Source organism: Triticum aestivum, chromosome 1D, assembly GCF_018294505.1.
Source record: "Triticum aestivum cultivar Chinese Spring chromosome 1D, IWGSC CS RefSeq v2.1, whole genome shotgun sequence".
NCBI lineage: Eukaryota > Viridiplantae > Streptophyta > Magnoliopsida > Poales > Poaceae > Triticum > Triticum aestivum.
In genome coordinates this window covers 284,851,902-284,860,808 of record NC_057796.1, presented here as the reverse complement: position 1 = coordinate 284,860,808, position 8,907 = coordinate 284,851,902, and positions in this window count along the sequence as shown.

Sequence of the window (8,907 nt, the reverse complement as noted above, 5' to 3'; positions counted from 1 at the left end):
GCAGGCAAACTAGGAAGGGGGGGCATAAGGTGGGAGCCCAAGGGGGCCGACCGACTACCTTGGGGCACCCCTTGGCTACCTCCCCTCGGCTCACCTATATGTATATGAGGGAGGGGGCACCACACAAACCCACGACAATCTCTTAGCCATGTGCAGCGCCCCTCTCCACAGTTTAGTCCTCCGTCTAGTTTTCCACAGTGCACGGGGAAGCCCTGTGGGAACAAGTTCACCACCAAGGCCACCACGCTGTCGTGCTACCGGAACTCATCTACTACTTCGCCCCTCTTGCTAGATCAAGAAGGCGAGGACGTCATCGAGTTGAATGTGTGCTGAACGCGGAGGTGCCGTATGTTCGGTACTTGATCGATTTGATCGCGAAGGTGTACGACTACATCAACCGCGTTGTTAAACGCTTCCGCTTTATGGTCTACGAGGGTACGTAGACATACTCTCCCCTCTCGTTGCTATGCATCTCCATGGATAGATCTTGCGTGTGCATATAAATTTTTTTTCCATGCAACATTCCCCAACACTATTAACCTAGTGCCCAGTGCCAGTTTCTGTTTTCTGACCTTCACAGATTATTTGAGCAGATATGGGTATATCTACTTAATGAAACACAAGTCTGAAACATTTGAAAAGTTCAAAGAATTTCAGAGTGAAGTGGAGAATCATCGTAACAAGAAAATAAAGTTTCTATGATCTGATCGCGGAGGCGAATATTTGAGTTACGAGTTTGACCTTCATATAAAGCAATGTGGAATTGTTTCACAACTCACGCCACCTGGAACACCACAGCGTAATGGTGTGTCCGAACATCGTAGCCGTACTTTATTAGATATAGTGCGATCTATGATGTCTCTTACCGATTTACCGCTATCATTTTGGGGTTATGCATTAGAGACAGCTACATTCACGTTAAATAGGGCACCATCTAAATCCGTTGAGACGACACCATATGTAACACCCCGGATGTAACTTTCTGTATTTGTAACTCCAACTCTTGCCATTTTCGGCTATGTGTTATGATATTCCCTCCGTGGTTGGGTTTTATTTTTCGTTTTGCATTTTGTTCATGTCATGCATCTCATATCATGTCATCATGTGCATTGCATTTGCATACATGTTTGTCTTTTGCATCCGAGCATTTTCCCCGTTGTCCGTTTTGCAATCCGACACTCCCACATGCACCGGCGCACCCCTCTTGTTTTCTTTTCGTGAGCGGGCATTGAACATTCTCGGAATGGACCGAGTCTTGCCAAGTGGCCTTGGTACACCACCGGTAGACCACCTATCAAGTTTCCTTCCATTTGGAGGTCGTTTGATGCTCCAACGGTTAACCGGGTAACCGCAAAGTCCTTTTGTGTGTTGCAGAAAAACACCCCTCCAAACAGCCCAAAACCCCTCGAAGTCACTTCCATGCTCTAGGTCGTTCGATCACGATCGTGTGGGCGAAAACCGCACTCCATTTGGAGTCTCCTAGCTCCCTCTACCTGTAAAACACCTCCCCCTCCGAAATTTCGGGCAAAACACCCCTAACCCTAGCAAAATCGCCCTCCGCCGCCACCGGACGTGTCCACCGCCGCCGGACGCTTCAGCCGCCGCCGCCCGCAGCCAACGGGAAGCCGCCACGTGGCGCGCCGCCGTCCCCGCCGCCGAAGCCCGCCCGGGCCCGTGGCCGGCCCCCGCGGCCCGCGTCGCCTCCTCCCGCCGCCCGTCGCCCGCTCCCGCGGCGCCCCGCCGCCTCGCCGTCCTTCCGCGCCGGCGCCGCCGCGCCCCACCACCGGCCGCCGCCGCCAGCGCCTGTACGCCGCGCCCCGCCGCCCGCCGGTCGCCGCCGCCCGACGCCCACCGCCGCCTCCTCTCCCTCGCCGCCCGCGCCTCCTCCGGCCCATCTCCGGCGACCCTGAGCTCTCCCTGCCGGCGCCTCCTCTCCCCCAGCTCCGCCAGCCTCGAGCCGGCCCGATCCGATCTGGATCCACCGAGAGGGTTGACTTTTTCTACCTCCCCCGAAATCTTCTAAGTCTTGAGATATTTGCATTATATGCTCCTGTTCATCGCATCATAACTCTCTGCATATAGCTCCGTTTCGTGCGTATAATATATCGAAATGTTCGTCTCGAGATGCTCTTCATATTGTTCCATTATGCCATGTTCATTTGAGTCCATCTTAATGCCCAAATCTCTGGTGCAAGAGTGCTAATTGCTGTTACCTGCTGTTACTTATCAGAACTTGAGGTTTTGTTATTTTTGTTGCATTTGATATGTGCATCTTATGGGCATGATCTCTATATGTGTTTTGATGTATGACATGCCATATTTACATAGGTGTATGCCATGTATTTTTGTGATCTCTGTGGTGACTAGCACAAGCATGCAAACTAGGCTTCGTGATGTTTCTGATTCCAGGGACTTAGTAATTTTACCAAGTCTGTGACTGCTGTTATTTTGTTGCCATGTATCCGTGTATCTACAGTGAGATCCATGCTTCTTTTGGTTATGTTCAATAAGGATGTTTTGTAGATATAGTTGTGATCTATCCATCCATGCCTCTGTTTGAAATTATGGAGTGCCTTAGGATGTCTTAATCTTGCTCTACTTTTGCTATAAAATATTCCTGGCAGATTCTTAACATGATATCCAATTTTGCCAAGTTTGTTGTAGTTGTTTCATACATGATATGAACTTGCTCTTGCCATGGATAGCTTTATAAACATGCCGTCTTGCTGTAGGTATGATTGTTTTGTCTTGAATTGCTTTGTGGTGAGTGAATCAAGCTCGCCAAGATGCCTTCATAATTCTGTTTTCTGCCATGCTCTGTTTTCTGCTAAGTCTGAAACCTATTAACGAAACTTGCTATGTTTACATGGGTGCCATCATATCTTCTGATCCTTTTTGGCTCATGGTCAGTAAGGGACTTTTGTTCTATGCATTTACTAGATTCATGCCATGCCTTGGTTTGATATGTTAAGTTCCTGTAGCAAGTTGGTTGCTTGCTCTGAACATTGCTACTTGATGCTGTTTCAGCCATGTCCAGTAATTTCACTAAGTCTGTGAACCTGATATCTTTTGCACTTTTTCCATGTTTGTTTGAGCCTTTTTGTTGTGATCTAGCCATAGCTCAGTGTTTATCTTTTGTTAAGCATCTCCTGTAGAACTGCCATATGCTTTGTTGCTATGTTGGGGTGCTGTAGTATAGTTACTTGATGTATTCTAAGTGCTATCATGCTGTTAATCGCAGATTCGTGTCATTCTTGTTTTGCTTTGCCATTTGCAAACCGTGCATCCGTTTCCGGTGATCTTTATATCGATTTCGACCGAAATCATCTCATCTTTCCAGTGGCATACTTGGTTTGCCAAGTTACTGCCTTGTTCATCCTTTTTCTTCCGGAGCACGCATATGCATCGCATATCATATCCCGCATATCATGCATGTTTTGCATCATGTTGCTTATGCATTTCCCGTGATTGATTGTGGTTCCATTGCTTGTGTTCTTGATGTGGGTAGAGCCGGGTGACGAGTTTGTGAACGAGGAACCTGTTGAGTACGCTTAAGAGGATCAAGCTTTCGACAACTCTGAGAACCTTGCAGGCAAGATGACCATACCCTCGAAATCACTTCTATCTTTGCTTTGCTAGTTGTTCGTTCTTTTGCCATGTTGCGCTACCTACTACTTGCTATATCATGCCTCCCATTTTGCCATGTCAAGCTTCTAACCATCCTTTTCTAGCAAACCGTTGTTTGGCTAAGTTACCGCTTTTGCTCAGCCCTTCTTATAGCGTTGCTAGTTGCAGGTGAAGTTGAAGTTGGTTCCATGTTGGAACATGGATATTTTGGAATATCACAATATCTCTTATTTAATTAATGCATCTATATATTTGGTAAAGGGTGGAAGGCTCGGCCTTATGCCTGGTGTTTTGTTCCACTCTTGCCGCCCTAGTTTCCGTCATACCGCTATTATGTTCCTTGAGTTTGCGTTCCTTACGCGGTTGGGTGATTTATGGGACCCCCTTGACAGTTCGCCTTGAATAAAACTCCTCTAGCAAGGCCCAACCTTGGTTTTACCATTTGCCACCTAAGCCTTTTCCCTTGGGTTTTCGCGAGCCCGAGGGTCATCTTTATTTTAACCCCCGGGCCAGTGCTCCTCCGAGTGTTTTTCCAAACTAGAGCATCGTGCGGGACCGTCCCTTGGCAACTTGGGTTACGTTGGTACCTGTACGCTTCGCTTATCCGGTGTGCCCTGAGAACGAGATATGTGCAGCTCCTATCGGGATTTGTCGGCACAGCGGGTGGTCTTGCTGGTCTTGTTTTACCATTGTCGAAATGTCTTGTAAACCGGGATTCCGAGACTGATCGGGTCTTTCCGGGAGAAGGTTTATCCTTCGTTGACCGTGAGAGCTTATGATGGGCTAAGTTGGGACACCCCTGCAGGGTATTATCTTTCGAAAGCCGTGCCCGCGGTTATGTGGCAGATGGGAATTTGTTAATGACCGGTTATAGAGAACTTGTCACTTGACTTAATTAAAATACATCAACCGTGTGTGTAGCCGTGATGGTCTCTTCTCGGCGGAGTCCGGGAAGTGAACACAGTTTGAGTTATGCATGAACGTAAGTAGTTTCAGGATCACTTCTTGATCATTACTAGCTTCGCGACCGTTGCGTTGCTTCTCTTCTCGCTCTCATTTGCGTATGTTAGCCACCATATATGCTTAGTGCCTGCTGCAGCTCCACCTCATTACACCATCCTTTCCTATAAGCTTAAATAGTCTTGATCTCGCGGGTGTGAGATTGCTGAGTCCTCGTGACTCACAGATTCTACCAAAACAGTTGCAGGTGCCGACGATGCCAGTGCAGATGACGCAACCGAGCTCAAGTGGGAGTTCGACGAGGAACGTGGTCGTTACTATGTTTCTTTTCCTGATGATCAGTAGTGGAGCCCAGTTGGGACGATCGGGGATCTAGCATTTTGGGTTATCTTATTTTCATTTGGATTTGACCGTAGTCGGTCTATGTGTGGATTTTGTATGATGTATGAATTATATTTATGTATTGTGTGAAGTGGCGATTGTAAGCCAACTCTCGTTATCCCATTCTTGTTCATTACATGGGATTGTGTGAAGATGACCCTTCTTGCGACAAAACCACAATGCGGTTATGCCTCTAAGTCGTGCCTCGACACGTGGGAGATATAGCCGCATCGTGGGCGTTACACCATATGAACTGTGGTTTGGCAAGAAACCTAAGCTATCGTTTCTTAAAGTTTGAGGTTGCGATGCTTATGTGAAAAAGCTTCAGCCTGCTAAGCTCGAACCCAAATAAGAGAACTGCGTCTTCATAGGATACCCAAAAGAAACTGTTGGGTACACCTTCTATCACAGATCCGAAGGCAAGATCTTTGTTACTAAGAATGGATCCTTTCTAGAGAAAGAGTTTCTCTCGAAAGAAGTGAGTGGGAGGAAAGTAGAACTTGCTGAGGTAATTGTACCTTCTCTCGAATTGGAAAGTAGCTCATCAGAGAAATCCGTTCTCGTGATGCCTACACCAACTAGAGAGGAAGCTAATGATAATGATCATGAAACTTTAGATCAAGTTACTACCGAACCTCGTAAGTCAACCAGAGCACGTTCTGCACCACAGTGGTACGGTAATCCTGTTCTGGAAGTCATGTTACTAGACCATGATGAACCTACGAACTATGAGAAAGTGATGATGAGCCCAGATTCCGCAAAATGGCTTCAGGCCATGAAATCTGAGATAGGATCCATGTATGAGAACAAAGTATGGACTTTGGTTGACTTGCCCGATGATCGGCAAGCCATAGAGAATAAATGGATTTCAAGAAGAAGACTGACACTGATGGTAATGTTACTGTCTACCAAGATCGACTTGTTGCAAAAGGTTTTCGACAAGTTCAAGGTGTTGACTACAATGAGATTTTCTCACTCGTATCAATGCTTAAGGCTGTCCGAATCATGTTAGCAATTGCCGCATTTTATGAAATCTGGAAAATGGATGTCAAAACTGCATTCCTTAATGGATCTATTTAAGAAGAGTTGTATATGATGCAACCAGAAGGTTTTGTCGATCCTAAAGGTGCTAACAAAGTGTGCAAGCTCCAGCGATCCATCTATGGACTGGTGCAAGCATCTCAGAGTTGGAATATACGCTTTGATGAGTTGATCAAAGCATATAGTTTTATACAGACTTGCGGTGAAGCCTGTATTTACAAGAAAGTGAGTGGGAGCACTACAGCCATTCCGATAAGTATATGTGAATGACATATTGTTGATCGGAAATGATGTAGAATTTTCTGGAAAGCATAAAGGAGTGTTTGAAAGGAGTTTTTCAAAGAAAGACCTCGGTGAAGTTGCTTACATATTGGGCATCAAGATCTATAGAGATAGATCAAGACGCTTAAGATTTTTCAATGAGTACATACATTGACAAGATTTTGAAGTAGTTCAAAATGGAACAATCAAAGGAGTTCTTGCCTGTATTGGAAGGTATAAAGTTGAGTAAGACTCAAAACCCGACCATGGCAGAAGATAGAAAGAGAATGAAAGTCATTCCCTATGCCTCAGCCATAGGTTCTATAAAGTATGCCATGCTGTATACCAGACCTAATGTGTACCTTGCCATGAGTTTGGCAAGGGGATACAATAGTGATCCAGGAGTAGATCACTGGACAACGGTCAAAAATTATCCTTAGGTACCTAAAGAGGACTAAGGAAATGTTTCTCGGTTATGGAAGTGACAAAGAGTTCGTCGTAAAGGGTTACATCGATGCAAGCTTTGACACTGATCCGGATGACTCTGAGTCTCAATCTGGATACATATTGAAAGTGGGAGCAATTAGCTAGAGTAGCTCCATGCAGAGCATTGTAAACATAGAAATTTGCAAAATACATACAGATCTGAATGTGGCAGACCCGTTGACTAAACCTCTCTCACAAGAAAAACATGGTCACACCTTAGTACTCTTTGGGTGTTAATCACATGGCGATGTGAACTAGATTACTTAGTCTAGTAAACCCTTTGGGTGTTGGTCACATGGCGATGTGAACTATGGGTGTTAATCACATGGTGATGTGAAATATTGGTGTTAAATCACATGGCGATGTGATCTAGATTATTGACTCTAGTGCAAGTGGGAGACTGAAGGTAATATGCCCTAGAGGCAATAATAAAGTTGTTATTTTATATTTATATCATGATAAATGTTTATTATTCGTGCTAGAATAGTATTAACCAGAAACTTGATACATGTGTGGATACATAGACAAAACACCGTGTGTCCCTAGTAAGCCTCTACTAGACTAGATCGTTAATCAAAGATGGTTAAGTTTCCTAACCATAGACATGTGTTGTCATTTGATGAATGGGATCACATCATTAGGAGAATGATGTGATGGACAAGACCCATCCGTTAGCTTAGCATAATGATCGTTAAGTTTTATTGGTATTGCTTTCTTCATGACTTATACATATTCCTTTGACTATGAGATTATGCAACTCCCGAATACCGGAGGAACACCTTGTGTGCTATCAAATGTCACAACGTAACTGGGTGATTATAAAGATGCTCTACAGGTGTCTCCGAAGGTGTTTGTTGGGTTGGCATAGATCGAGATTAGGATTTGTCACTCCGAGTATCGGAGAGGTATCTCTAGGCCCTCTCGGTAATGCACATCATAATAAGCCTTGCAAGCAATGTGACTAATGAGTTAGTTGTGGGATGATGCATTATGGAATGAGTAAAGAGACTTGCCGGTAACGGGATTGAACTAGGTATGAAGATACCGATGATGGAATCTCGGGCAAGTAACATATCGATGACAAAGGGAATAACATATGTTGTCATTGCGGTTTGACCGATAAAGATCTTCGTAGAATATGTAGGAACCAATATGAGCATCCAGGTTCCGCTGTTGGTTATTGATTGGAGATGTGTTTTGGTCATGTCTACATAGTTCTCGAACCCGTAGGGTCCGCATGCTTAACGTTCGATGACGATCTGTATTATGAGTTATGTGGTTTGGTGACCGAAGATTGTTTGGAGTCCCGGATAAGATCACTGACATGACGAGGAGTCTCGAAATGGTCGAGAGGTAAAGATTGATTTATTGGACGATGGTATTCGGACACCGGAATGGTTTCGGAGTGGTTCGGGTATTTTTCGGAGTACCGAGGGCTTACCGGAACCCCCCGGGGGAAGTATTGGGCCTTCATGGGCCATGGGGAGAGAGGAGGCAGCTCACAAGGGGTGGCCGCGTGCAACCCCCCCATGGGGAGTCCGGATAGGACTAGGGGACGGGGCGGCTCCCCCTTTCCTTCACCTCCTCCCTCTCCTTCCCCCTTCCCCCCTCCGTAAGAAAGGAAGGGGGGCCGAATAGGACTTGGAGTCCTATTCGGTTTCCTCCCATGGCGCACCCCCTAGGGCCGGCGGCCTCCTCCCCTCCTCCTTTATATACGGTGGCAAGGGGGCACCCCAAAGCACAACAGTTGTTCCCTTAGCCGTGTGCGGTGCCCCCCTCCACAGTTTACTCCTCCGGTCATAGCGTCGTAGTGCTTAGGCAAAGCCCCGCGCGGATCACATCACCATCACCGTCACCACGCCGTCGTGCTGATGAAACTCTCCCTCGACCCTCTACTGGATCAAGAGTTTGAGGGACGTCGACGAGCTGAATGTGTGCTGAACTCGGAGGTGCCGTACGTTCGGTACTTGATCGGTTGGATCGCGAAGACGTTCGACTACATCAATCGCGTTAACCTAACGCTTCCGCTTTTGGTCTACGAGGGTATGTGGACACACTCTCCCCCTCTCGTTGCTATGCTTCTCCTAGATAGATCTTGCGCGATCGTAAGATTTTTTTGAAATTGCATGCTACGTTCCCCAACACCTACGG